This window comes from Anarrhichthys ocellatus, unplaced genomic scaffold (assembly GCF_004355925.1).
Source record: "Anarrhichthys ocellatus isolate YVR2014 unplaced genomic scaffold, GSC_Weel_1.0 scaffold66, whole genome shotgun sequence".
Classification (NCBI taxonomy): Eukaryota; Metazoa; Chordata; class Actinopteri; order Perciformes; family Anarhichadidae; genus Anarrhichthys; species Anarrhichthys ocellatus.
Window position 1 is genome coordinate 1,895,938 of NW_022280096.1, and position 14,495 is coordinate 1,910,432.

Below are 14,495 nucleotides of genomic sequence, written 5' to 3' on the forward strand. Positions count from 1 at the left end.
ACACACACACACACACACACACACACACACACACACACACACACACAGGAGAGGTTGTGTGAAAGAGCCACAGGGGAACTCTCAGCTGTGTACTGTCAATGAAAAGCCAGCCTGTCAGGACATCCCACATTCCTGAATAAACAAAAGAGGAAGTTGGTCTCTCTCCTCTTAGTGACACAGCAGGAATGTTACTGCATGGAAAAGGGAACAGGAAGATGGGACAGAAAGGAAGCGCTTGTCTCTGGGTCGGTCGCTCACTGATCTTTTACCTCCCGTCCTCCCTCACCCAACACGCTTCACTTCTCCAGTCTTTCCCCTCCATCAGCATCCATTTCTCTCTGGATTCCTGTAAAGCTGCTGTCTGAGCCGCTGTCCGCTCATTCCCATCAACACAGCACATAGCCGACAGAATGAGGTTATAGAGCCAGCCTGAACCTCGCACACACAGACATGGACTCACTGTAAGATCGGATGCTAGTGCCTTTTACAGGAAATGTTTAGTTATGCTTGTGTAGTCCTCTCTCACATCTTTCAATGACTTACATGTGGTGTCATACCAAACAAACAGTATGTTGTCTTTTTAAATGATTAAGCCCATTTCAGCCAATTATCTCTCTCCGCGTCTCCGTCTACACTGATCTAAATGATGTATGTCCTTCTTTTCTGATCGTTGGGCAGCGGGCTGTCGCCTCGGCAACAGCAATGATCAGTGGGGCGAGTGGACGGCGCCCACGCCTAGCCTCAGAGTCACTGAAGCAGAGGGAAGTAAGGGGGATGGGGATGGTTTGGGCATGGTGGGCCTCCATGCTGGTTGACCCGTGCAGAATTGTGTGTGTGTGTGTGTGTGTGTGTGTGCTCATTGTTTCCAAGTAACCTACTCAAGAAAGACAAACTCATGAACTATTAGTAAACCGACTTTACTATGAGATGTGGGAACCTCAATGGAGCATGAGTTATTTTAAGAAGCAGATAATTGTACCTCTGTTGGAAACACATTTTCTTTCTGTTTTGGGAGAGAATACTTGATGTTGAAAGTAATTGACATTTCACAGGATTGGTGTCTATGAGCTTCACACACTTGACATGACACGTGACAAAGTGACTCACCAGCTGGCAAACTGAAAACACAAGAGAACTTCGAATTCTGAAGGTTTGACATAATTATAAGCTCTCAGTATCTGGTTAACTTCTTTAGCCATATTGCTGCATAGACTTTCTTCATATCTTAACCTGCATTCATTGCCCTGTATATTCCAGCTTGTAGAGGGCTCGTTCTACTCGTCCTCTGTCTCATTGTCAGCCTGTCCTTAACTTACTGAAGTAGATTTAAATGAGTGGTACTGTATTCTGGCACGACCCTCATTGATCCGTGTTATACGTCAAATCCAAACGAGAGACACAATAGGGGGAGTTGGCTAGAGTGGGTTCAGGTGGAACAGTGACGAAAACCCATCCGGGGATTGCACCATAAACTCACTATCAGCAATTTGATTCTGTCTATACAACACACCCAGTGACCTTCATCGGTGGAACAGTCCCAGGTTGGCAAAAGTCAGCAACTCCGAGACAGAGACAGAGATCAGCTCCTTTAGAGGCCTGGGAGGAAGAAGGCGTTCATCTGGGTTTTCTGCCTGTCAGCTCTTTGTTTTTCATTGCTGTGACATTGTGACATTGGTGTCAGCACATACCTTCACCTTGCTTGTATTTAGATAGTGCTGTCTCCTCACTTCAGCATGTAGTTTAACAGTTATAGTTTTTTTTTTTCTGGTGCTTAAAATGTGGGCACTGGGCCACTTCAGATGGGTCCCACATGGAGTGGCTCAATAGATTTCAATTTGAGAGACATAACTCCTCATTTGGAATCTGTGCAAATGTTTTAGCTGACTTTTAGCTGAATCTCTTGCAATAATGAAATATTGAAGCAGTTGATTAGTCTTCATAGCCACAGTTGTGACTAAACTGGAGCGTCTGCAAAAAAAGTGAAACGTGTGGTGAGCCCTCCAGAGGCATGAGATCATGTGGAGTCGGCTGAAGCATCTGGAATGAATTGCACAGTCTCCACATTGTTGCTCCATCCTCAGGAAGTTTTGTGATGGTTTCAGGTAACATTGCTCTGCTATTATGTAGACTAATTTCCTCTTGCAGGCCAGTTGTAAGTGCCAAGGCTGGACTGTGTTACTTAAGAAAACATGTATCTGTTTTGGTTTGGGATGGGCCTTGAGACAGACTTCTCTCCCCACTTGTTCTTGTTGCTTGGAGCCTGGATGGTGGTGTTGAAAGATTTGGATGACAAGAGATCAATCAAATGGGATTGGGACTTGATAGATGGATTGTGTGGGTGTGCTTTCTTTGTTTTCTAAATGTATTAAAACTTAATTGGATAGGGAACATGTGAGCGGTAAATTAAAGTCTTGTGTTACAGTGGTCAACTTAACGATGAAAATAAGTAGTTTCCAATATGTCTCTCTGAATTTTTAGAAGAGTTGATGGGTGGCTTACATAAAAGTATCTCTTTACGTAGCAAAATTAGAAAACAGATACACAGTTCATGAAAGACAAAGTGTCGTATGTCTAGTCATTTTGATCAAAAATGGGACCGTATGTTGCCTTTACCAGATAACCTTTCCCTTTGCTATTGGCCACACTGATGGTATCACCCTTTCCTGCGTTTCTGTGGATTTTTGTGCAGACATTTGTGGTCCCCATAGGACAGGGGTGTCCAAACTTTTTTCACTGAGGGCCACATACAGAAAAATATACCAAGGGCTGGGCCACTCAGGTCCGATATATCGCATCACCCCTAGTGTGTTAAAGTGAGCAAAATCAATCAAATTTGGTTCTCAATGTGCTTTTGTTCAGATTTAACAGAGAAATGTTTGCTCACGTATGTTGAGCCGAACAGACTCATCATTCAAGAAGAAGGGAGTTGAGAACAGCTCGATGTCTTTCTCAATGAGAGAAAAATATTGAAAGCCAGTGGCGGCTGGTGGAACATGTTCTGGGTAGGGCTGTGCCGCATCCAATCAATGTCAGAAAACATCCCAGAATGATTTAATGCAAAAGAAATTAAGGTATCAAACACGTATTACTACTTTGCAGTTAAATATTTAACATTTATTCCAACATCAAAAAAGCAGTAAATAACACTTTGATAAACACGTCAGGACATCTTATTTACAGCTAGAGAAGCTTTGCATGTACTGCTTCCCTTTCCTGCTAGTCTGCTGTCTGATTGTGAGGTCAGGCTGATCTGATATCAGCTATTTCACTGCAGTTTCTCCTCAAAGTTCTCCTCTCACACGGCTCTTGGAGGAGCAGTGCTCGCGCTGGCGCTCGCGTCCGCCTGTAGAGACTCGTCCGGACGGGAACGCGCAGCTTGGAGCAGAATCGATTCTGCCCCAAGCTGAATCTATTTGAGGATGCTGATTGGCTAAATTGTATGTCACACATTTATATCTTTAACCAGCAATTGGCTAAACTGCTTCATTGACCCGCCTCTTTTGGGCAGTTTCTCCAGCGCCCCAGAGCTGCTGAGACGTGCACACGCGGAGAGGAAGTGCAGGAAAAGCATATATTTACCGCAGATATCATATTTTACACATATTACTGGGTGATTCCATATTTTAAAAACACAAATATTGACAATTTGTATAGTTTATTATTATTATTATTATTATTATTATTATTATTATTATTATTATTAATTTTATTTTATTTGTTGTGGCTCGGCGCCCTATCGCCCTCTATTGACCAGCCGCCACTGTTGTAAGCACTGACTGAGTTCTGTCATGAGAGACGTTATCACGGACACGTATTTACCCTTTTCAGCAGAAAGGTTGGCTTTTGGAAAAGCACATTTGACTTCGGACTGCGTGGGGAAGTGCGCAACATTGAAGTTGCGTAGTTGTGCCCTCGTGCTCGAATTATGTTGACAGTTTTCACAACCGAGTTCATCACATCGCCCAGCTGGACTGTCTTAGCACAGAGGGCTTCTTGGTGGGTGATACGCTGCATTTTAATAGCCTCACCTCCGCTCTCTTGCGCTCGCCTTTCATAGCTGGAGCCCTCTCTGTTATAACTCCACACAGCTTGTCCCATCTTGTCAATTGCATCCGACACAGCTTCAAACATGTCCTTACCTGTTGTTTTGCTCTTAAGGCTACATCCATACTACTCCGTTTCTACTTGGAAGCAGAGTTGTCAAATAGAAACGATCTCCGTCCACACGGGAGTTTCAGCATCATCAAATTTTCCCTTAACCTGTGTTAATATCTTAACATCTACCAGATGGATTGGCACAATATTTGGCACAGACATTCATTCTTCCCAGATAATGATGATGATTCCTTACTAACTCGAGCCTTGACTTTTCATCTAGTGCCGTCATGAGGTTCACATTTGTGGTCTTGAGTAAAATGTCTCTCCAGCTACTTGATGGATTGCCATGAAATTTGGATCAGACATTTATGTCTCCCTCAGGATGAATTGTAAATACTTGGGTGACCCCTTTTCATATAGTGCCATCAGGTCGAAATTAAATGTTCAAAATACTTTGGTTTATGACCAAATACCTGCAGAGCTAATCATATTACCATCGGCCTCAAATTTGTATTGAGTGCTGATTAGCAAATGTTAGCATGCTTAAATGATAAACTAAGGTAGTTAACAAGATAAACATTACCTACCAAACATATTAGCATGCTGAGGTTAGCATTTAGTTCAAATCACCGTTGTGCCTAAGTACAGCCTAAGAGATGCTGTTGATGTTTTGGGAACCCATAATACTTTTATCAGAGTTGCAATGTTGACATGAATCAAGATACGCTAACGAAGCAAACACTAGAGCCACACCAGTCACATAAATAACTCTTCATGTTTTCACAAATGTAACACTCAGTTCCCTTGTGCTTTATTAGGTAAACTGTATAAAGAGGACATTTGACAGATGAGAAGTGGGTGAGTCACATGGGGGAGGTCAAAGACCAGCTTTGAAAACCTTCTGCAGTGAATACATCATCAATATTCCCTCACACATTAAATATGTATTCAGAAAGGATGCATCCCAGTTGTTCTGCTCTTGACAAATACTCTGCGAGAATCTGATGGCTCCTGAAATTCCATCAGAAACTTAAGACCACCCCCACTCTACTGGGCCTCAGATTATAAAGGTAAGTCATTATTTATTTGAACTCAGCCAAGGATAGAGCCCTCGATTCCACACTATCATAAAGCGCTTAGGGGAAAGGTGATGATCATAGGAAAATGCGGGCTCACAGAAGGAGTTTGTCTGGCTAAATCAATGACTGGCAGCCTTGATGGATGAGAGTTGGAGGTACAACTCCAAATGCATTTTATCCTTTCATCTGTTTGCATGTATATCATGGTATTGGAGGTATTAATGTTGGTGGAACAACCATCAGGAATGTCCACATGATTATCTAAAACACTGGAGATGTTCCTGGGTCTCCCTCCAATCCTCTAACTCCACCAGCTGCTTGGCTCTAGAGATTGATAGATGGAGGATGGAAAGGAAGTGGTGATATAGAGACTTTGGTTTAAGGGTGCTTTGATGGGGGATGGAGGGAAGAGTCCCCTCTGCTGTTTCTGTTGCAGTTGCTTTCTGTCAGGACGGCCATTTCTTTCTCCATATAGAGCTGAAGGTGTCAGAGGAGGCAAATGGAGGTGGTTATTACTCTTCAGAGGGGCATCACAGAGCATACGTCAAACTCTCACTCACACGCTGAGAGGAGATGACACTTCTGACAGTCAATTATAGTCGGCCCGTTTCTCCTCTCCAGCACTGTGGCCTCCTCTGATCTCCCACTGCTCCGCTCCTCTGCTGCTGTTTTTGGGAGAGTTCGGCATCAGCACATTTTGAATCAGGAGGCAAGGCAACAAAGACTGGTGGACACTTTAAGTGTTCCTCCATAAGGCACTGTAAGCACATCATTATCAGAATGTGGCTTCCTAAAAACACAATTTGAATTAAACGCATTATGACAAACAAACTCCTCTCATACCTGAAAGCAAAATAGTTGCAAATTCCATACTTAAATGTATTTATATAACAACTCGAAAGCTCATGAGATTTTTTACAGGTGACAGTTACGGAGTGCAAAAGGTTATTGAGTTAGATATAACTTTAAAATGGTATCCCGGGCTGCTGTACTGTAGCATTATAATAAGCTCTGATACCTACAAATGTTAGACAGATAAGTGAACTCAATGAACCCACCCACGCAGCGCCTCTCACACACAACCTTGTACTTCTATCTTTGTGAGGACCCTCATTGACAAAATGCATTCCCTAGCCCCTTAACCATCACAATACAATATCCTTACCTAATCCTTACCTAACCCTAACCTAAACTTCGTTTTAACTTAAATCTTGAAACCATGTCTGAATCCCCAAACAGGCCTTTGAAGGTCTGTCCCAAAGTGAGAACCTTCCAAAATGTCCTCACTTTCCAAAGATGTCATCGCTTTGTAAGTCTAAAACTCAAACTGATTCCACTTGGACCTGTGGCTGTCTCTGTAGCTTCCATCCCCACTTTTGATCTCAATGGCAGCATATTAGTTGAGTAACAAGGCCAGCCAAGAGGGACTTCAGGAGGTTGGTTTTACAGTGTATCTCCCACATATTCTCTCCTTTCAGTCAACAAAAGATGTAAGGCGATTAAACCATTGATGTTGTAGTGCGTCCGAGGAGGGCTTCTCCTCTGAAAGGATTGGAAGAGCGCCGTTTGTCTACCCACCACTATCTTAAATTCATGGCACGTAGCCCTGCGTATGATATGCACTCTATGAACCCAGCACTGTCTTAAACCTTAATATTGTTAATTGGCATGCACACTTAATGGAACTTCCCTTATTAGGGTGCAACATGGTGTCCAAACAGGAAGTAGAGGGATTCATGGTGGGAGCGGGGGGGTTCTACTCGAGAGTTGTTGAGGAGAACCTCTAAATGAAAGATGCAAGGTTGAAGATCCAGGAGCAACGGAGGACACTGCAGAGCAAGCAGCCTCTATTTGTGCTTGTTGCTAGGATACTTTGGCCTTTTATTCAGTATTATGGGGTGTGCTTCACACCCCATAATTCTCTACACCGTGGCGCCTCCTTTAGCTTTGCGCCTTTCTACTGTAGATCTCTCACCCTATTTTTGATCCATTTCCTCTGTCAAGTTGTATTCTTTTTGATCGAGAGACTTCTAAACAAGTTCAATCTTGTCTCAGAGGAATGCATCTAGATCCAGGAATTTCCTTGGTGGCTTTAACTCTGTGCTCCCTCAGGGACAAATGAAGATTGTATACCTGAAGAGTCTTCTTGTAGTCAGCCCGTGCACTATAAAACAAACAGCAAATGAAAAAGTAGGAAGAGGGAGCCTGTCGCCATGTGCTTGGTAATTCTACAGCCTCATGCCACATATGGTGCACTATTTATGTGTGGAACAATGCGAGCGGTTTATGTTAATAGTTGACTGTTGAATGAGAGAATCCTAAAAATAGTATGAAAGCTGAACTGATTCCTGTCGATATCCTATTTACCACAGTCGTGGCCGTGCGGTTCACCCAACGGTGGAACGGCTGACTGAGGTTTTCGAGGAACCACATCAGTGGCCTTCAGCAGATGACTGAGGAGAAGGGGAATCTGAAAAAATGTGGAAGAGGGAGAGATGGGATTAGGAGAAATGTATGATGGTTGGGAGTTATGGAGGGTTTTGGGAGAAGATTTAAGGAGGGAAGAAACAAGATCACATGAGAGTGAGAACGAAGGTGAAAGAAGCATAGATGAGGTAAACAGAAGGAGCAAAAAGGAAGACGGCACTCATACCAGCTGCAGCGGAAGGTTAGGGGGATAAAAAAACAACTCAGAAAAGGCCAGAAATATCACTGCACACTCCTGAGCAATGAATTAAGATTTGCCACCGACTTTTCATACTTTCTATTTTCAGAGAAGTAAATATTTCAACAGAGGCATCCGGTTTATCTCTACTCAAACAGCTGCTATCGCTGTGCTTTACATTTTGACTTTTTACTCTCCAAGTGAAATTGTAATTGTTTTCCCCACAAGCCTTGTGACTACACAAATAATTTATTGAAGGATTGTAAAGGAGTCTTTTTACTTTAATAATTGACACTTATCTATCAAATACTCAAAACCAGAGAACTAAAAGTTTTCTTGGAATTAATCTTCTCAGTGCTGACAGTTTGGGTCTACTTTTTACATGATAGATTGTAATAGTAGAACACAGGCACACATACCATACATCCCCTTCCAACATTGCAGTCAGCAGAACCAATCCAACTAACGCATCTCTATCAAATCTCTGAGGCTGTGCTTTCATACACCTTCATTTGACCGTTAAATGTGTTTCACAATGATTCAACTTTGAGTGTTTCCAACTGATTAGATGTGTTGCAAAACTGACTCATTCATAGTTTTGCTATGACTTATGGTTTTTCGTTTGATGTATTGAATGTGAGATTAGGATTATTGCAAGGCTGTAGAGGTTAATAGCTCTAGGGTGGGACGTTGCCTTGCCTTTGAATTTCTGGGGAATTTTATTGTGTCGTAATAAAGTCGTTTAGCAGCTCCGACGCCTGACTTACACAACAGTAAGTCAGGCGTCGGAGCTGCCCTGTTGCTGAACTGCCTCATGGGAGTCCACATGTGAAAGAGGAAAATGTTTTTACTCTGCAAATAACATGACATCATCTACACGTGTCAGTGTTGTAGCAGTATTGTAAGAGTAAAGTTTGTCATGCATAAATGAGGCCAAATTGTGGGCTAGTGAAGCAGATGAATATCAGTATATGCCACTGCATCTTTCCTTTGGTCACTGTGCTGGCATCAAACACATGCAACAAAATCAAAAAGCCATCCATCTCTACCTGATTTGATGCTGCACCGGGTGGCAGGAAGCTGAGACCTTTCCCAGCACACACATTGGGTGAAAGGCGGTGAAAACCTGGACAGGTTGCCACAGTGCTGACAGACAGGCTGGTGACTGTAAACCAGCCTAACGTGTGTCTATTGAATGTGGGAGTTTAAAACAATGAAGGAAGTAGAATTTTCAGGCAAGAGAAGCAAGAGATTGACGTCGAGGACAAAGAGCTAGCATATGTTCCTGTTTGCTAATCTGGAGATTTTACATTAACTGATTAGAGGTCTGATAAACCATTTGTAAAGAGGCTCACAAAGGCTTGGTTAGTTAGCATTGATGTAGTTTCTGGCAAGCCTTCCTCTCATAACATTTCACAATCATTTTTATGAAGCCATATATATATTTTAGTGTTGGTATTGTTTAAAATCTCCAGGGAGTGTATGAACAGCCTTCATCCATGGCTGTTTCTGTTGGTGATTAACTGTCACCGTGGGTCTGTTAGTGACTTCCATTGAGTGGTTGACCACCTGGTCACCACCGGCTTGCTCTGATCTGTGTCACTCCCAGCTAATGTGAGCTGACACAGCAGCTCCCAGAGGACAGCTGGCTCCGCAGCAGACAATGGAGGCCGAGCAGCGTCTGACCCGGCTAAAGGTAGTCTTGCTGTTGCAGCTGACTCATCTGCTGCCTTTTCAGTGTGGCTGTAAAGGTCACTGATGTAATGGAGGTGTGCTGGGTGACTTTTAGGAGACAAACGGCTTCACAGAAAAGGACACAAAAATGAACAGTAAAAAAAAAAAAGTGTACATTTTTGAGCATTGGCCACTCCCAGCGTCCCTGTCTTTTAAACTATTCATCCATTAGCCAATAATAACATATTTATTCTCCTACATTTCAGTGGCTTTGGAATCCAGTGGCAGAATATCAGCTTCAGCCACAGCTGTACTTTCCTTATCACAAACATTCTTATTTTGTAGTTTGGGAACACGTGTTTCATTTAGTTTATGAGACACAGACTCTAAAAACATTCCAACGGGAGCTGTTGGATTGATGAGACGGGCAGAGGATGATACACACCAAAGCGCCTGTTTAACCACCCTGCTGTGTAAATGATAGCCATGCATCATGAAGTGAGAAAGCGTGACATAACGACCAGATGATGGGGTGTCAGGGAGGTCCTGTATAATGAAATTACTGCTTGATGAGGTGTGTGTGTGTGTGTGTGTTACACTAATAAACCTAATGGCTATAAAGTCAGAGATGGGTTTAGGCCTATTAAAAGGATGGAGTACTTTTAGTGTTGCAATGTTAGTTATGGAATCGGGACCCTTACAACAGCAGCATGTATATTGACATGTACAACTCTCCCTATGTACTGCGCCACTGGATATATACAACGCATAATCCACATAAACCAACATCCTATCAAATGTTTTTATTTTAAACTGCTTTGAGAGCAGCAGCAGCAGTAATAAATGTCATTATTGCCCCGAGGGTGAAAAAAGGGTTGATCTGTGTAACAACGCTGCTTGATGAAGCCATTCATTAGCTTCAATTAAATGTTTACTTGTGTGATTAATCCCTATCAGGATTGGAGCTGTTAAGTTGAGTTGTTTTATTGATCGTATACTTTGTGGAGCTCTCACACATTCATAGGGCCATCGGAAATCTGTTTACGTTTCCATAATTCTTCCAGATTACGTTAGTTTTTCCAAAACTCTGTGTTTATCGTTTACATTTTTCTGAGTTTTGTGTATTACGATTTAAGCACATTTTGTCATCGGTGTCATGTGGTGGATGAATAGAATTTCAACAATTCAATAAGAAAATATTCATAATGTAATGAATTTCAATGCGTTTCATGTAACTTAAAATTGCAACATTTTTCAATCAAAGAAAATGCTTCAATACATTCATAAAACAAAACATTTCATCCTTTTGAGAGATTTTTATAAATTGCGTCCACATTTTGGCCAATACCATGATATTCTGAATTTTACAGTTGATTCCATTTTCAGGATCAAATTTGACGATTCCGTTCGTGTTTTCCGTATCTTGGTTTTAATTGCAAATTGCATTTAACAATTTAAGGTGCAAGATACGAGATTGGGAGCATTTCTTTCGGCTCGCAACATGGTAGCACCTTAGCTGGCGATTCATAGCTGACAGCGCTAACAGTATAAACTACGACAAACATGCTGACAGGGCTAACAGTGTTTACCTGAGAAGGAATTGGAGGGTGGGTGCTACGCTTCGCTGTTGGTCAAGACGGTCTTATCAGCTGTAACCGCCGTATGAGAGCAGTGCAGAGCAGCCACCAGGAGCACGCTCGCATGCACTACAAGCACATGAACAAAGAGCGGTGAAGCTCTGATAACAACACACAGAGGGATTCTCTGCTCTACATCTTTACATGGATGATAGCTGTTTGCTGCTATATTAATGCTCAGATTGTGGTATTTTGCTCCTTTAAGTGAATTTTCTATTTTTATTTTTCTGTCAATTGATGAATTAGGTATGAAAGTAAAGGTGGGAGGTGGGAGCTGTGAACAGACAAAGAGAACATTTTGGATGGTGCATTGTGCTCCAGGTTAAGCTAGAAGTGATTAGACACAATCAGACACCTTGGCAACACTTGGCAGCTCCGATGAAACAGAAGACAAGTCAAGAAGCCTTGTTCTGGATGCAGCCACAGAGCCATAAAGGCAGTTTGCTTGTCAAGTCTGCTTGTCAGGACTTGTAAGGTTTACTGCTAGGCATCTTGCCGTAGTCGGGGAAAGGGAGTGTGTGTGTGCAGACGTTTAGAAGATTAAAATGTTATTTTACTGCTGCAACTTCTTACAAGCTTCTATTTTATTGGGGGGTGGGTTAAAAATAGCCTGTGTGTGTGCGTGCCCATTTGGATATGTTTCAGACAGTTCTACCCTGCAAAGAGGATGAGGATGTCTTTGACTGACATACAAATACATTGGTCACTTTTCAAGTTGAAAAATCTGTCTAAAATTCAGTGCATGGATGATGAGTTCTGTAGTGGAGACCTGGATGAAGCTGCATTCTGGCCCTGGGTCTGCGCTAACGCTAGTCTGCTTGGTTATTATGCCTTTTTGTGTCTGCAGTGTCTACTGCATGAACGTCTCACTCTCATTCTCCTCATTCTCCTGTTTGCTTTCTAATGGCCTCTTTGCAGACGACTGCGGAGTATAAGCGCTGTCGCCTTCGCTTAGTTTCACCACATCTCAAAATGCTGTTGTCGGGGCAAGTCAAAGGCTATGGAACTCCGGTCCAACATCAATCCGATTCTAGCCGCGGTTGGGCTGTCTATGTGGACAGCTCTTACGTAAGATCTCTTTCTCTTTGTGGCAATTACTGTGCTAATAGCCCTTTCGGAGATCCGTTTTATCCATCAGTGCTCCGTTAATAGTCGGTAAAGCTCCAGATGACACCAGTGGATGGATGGGTTTTTGTCTCTCTGTTTCATTTGAGAGCGTTGTCCTCTTGCAGATTCCACAGTTATGTATTTTGTAGGGGGTTACTCTTACTGTTCTTTAACCGAGTCATTTTCCGGATTGCGAGCATGTGGTCACAGGTTTGTTTGACATAGTCAAAAGAAACACCAGAGCAAGAGGTCAACACTTGGATTAAATAGCAGAGCCATGAGATGAGTCTGGCCTGCGTTACCTTTCTCATAGATTTGGATTTTCATGAAATCTGAGGCGGTTATTATTCATGTAATTGTAAACGGTAATGAAACCACTAGATGATGTCACTGGAAGGAAAAGGTTATTTTCACTGGACTGGAAGAAGCCTCAGTTTGCAGAATGCATCAGAACCCGCATGGCAGATGGGATTTTCAGAGGCCGATAATTAAGGGGTTAGGGTTGTACTTATTGAAGGAACCCTCTCTGTATCTACCATTTGAACTGCTAGCTGTTAGACTCTGCTTACATAAGCACAACCTCTGCCAGCTCAGCAGTCTGACAGACGGGCTTGTAAAGGAACGGGGAGGTATGCAGATTTATGCAAATGAGGTTGCCATGGGTTTGTGGTGGTGAAACCGTGGTAACGGGGAGAGGAATGAGGTTAAAGAGGGCCATAGGCTCCGGGAGGACGTTCTTTACCCACAATGCCCTCTGGTGTTTGTTTACACACGGCGGTGGGTTCGGCGAGGTAAAACCAGCCTGCAAAGCCTTTGGTGGTCCCTGTGGGGTATCATGTTGATGACATCCAGATGTTTACAGTTTACATATCTGTGTATGAGTTCAGTTCAGTTTTTTTTTTTTATTGAAACAGGGCATGATTTAACTCCAATTTAACCAGCAAGTAAATATTCATAATTCCTGCTAGCAAAAGACATGTAATCCCCACAACAAATCATCCAATCTAAATAGCTGTGTGATACTGTTTTTTGAATAAAGGGATTGTGCAGTTTGTGTATTCAAAACAAATAAAGGATAAGCATTGTGCAGCATAGTAATTCCACAGTGGGTTGCAACCATCTTCTTCTACGCCAGCAGAGAATCTGGTTATCAACCTTGTTGATCAGCCAGAGGAATGTAGTGTCCCATCCTAAATCACTCAGGAGTTCTGACCCGTAACTCTGTGTCAAGGGCCATGAGTGTCACTGAGTGTGACATAGCAAGAGGCTTTTTTTTTAAGTGGTCTTGGAATAGGATAATACTCAACAGAAGACATTGTTCACCCTAGAAAGTTAAAGTGCACCTAAACAGATGACTTTCATGGACTCTGCTTTTTACCACTCTGACTCAGTATAATGTTAGCAGTACTTGCTTAATACAGACGTGAGAGATGGATAAGAAAGGTCATCTGCAATAATTCATTACAGACACACAGGTTTCCTGTAGACAGACAATAGCCTAGAGCCAATCCAACAACAAACGTTATTAATCTTTTCTGCTTTGTTTCACAGTGAATACCACGACATGGACAGTAATTAATGGAGAGGGCCAAATTTAAGCCCACAGCTTTGATTTCATGGGATAAACCCAACTACCAGATTGCCATTGTTCTAGCCTAATCAAAAGATTAAGGGCAGAGGGCACTAGCTTTACAAGTGGCCTGATCATCACAAAATACACTGCGGCACTGCTGCACTTTGATTCTCTTGTTATGGACATGCAAGGCGCATTTTTTTTGGTTTCCCATAATGTTCACATAATGAGTTATTTATGAATCACATCCACACATTAACATGTACGCATATAATCGCACTCGCACACTAACGTCACACAGACGCGACACACTCCTGCAGGCGTGTGAAGGCGTCTGCTGACCCTGTGAGGGTGGTGACGACGAGCTGAGGAGACAAGGGGGTAGAGGGGGGCAGATGTGTGACAGCAACAAGACGCACGTCTGGTGGAACACCTATACATACACTGGTTCTCTCTCTTTCTCTCCCACTAAGGATGCTGATCAATAGACATTTACACTGCTCTCATTGGTACATTTAAGAGCCTCAGCTGACCAACAACGTCAAATGACGACAGCAGGTGTAATTCCATACGTACCTACTGTGGTTATTGTGGGTCAACACTAATGCCTCATCATAGTGCATAGTATACCGGTTTTAATTTCCCGTATGATATTCATTTTT

The 14,495-nt window shown here is 42.6% G+C and overlaps 1 protein-coding gene and 1 long non-coding RNA gene across 3 annotated transcripts in view; both read left to right on the forward strand.

Annotated features, from left to right (window-relative positions):
* ccdc85cb (coiled-coil domain containing 85C, b) overlaps nt 1–14,495 on the forward strand; it is a 49,118-nt gene that overhangs the window by 7,740 nt on the left and 26,883 nt on the right. The window lies entirely within an intron of this gene.
* LOC116397393 (uncharacterized) lies at nt 3,707–10,663 on the forward strand. The gene is made up of 2 exons (XR_004213675.1): nt 3,707–8,566; nt 8,625–10,663. It is a non-coding gene; the product is annotated as an uncharacterized LOC116397393 (long non-coding RNA).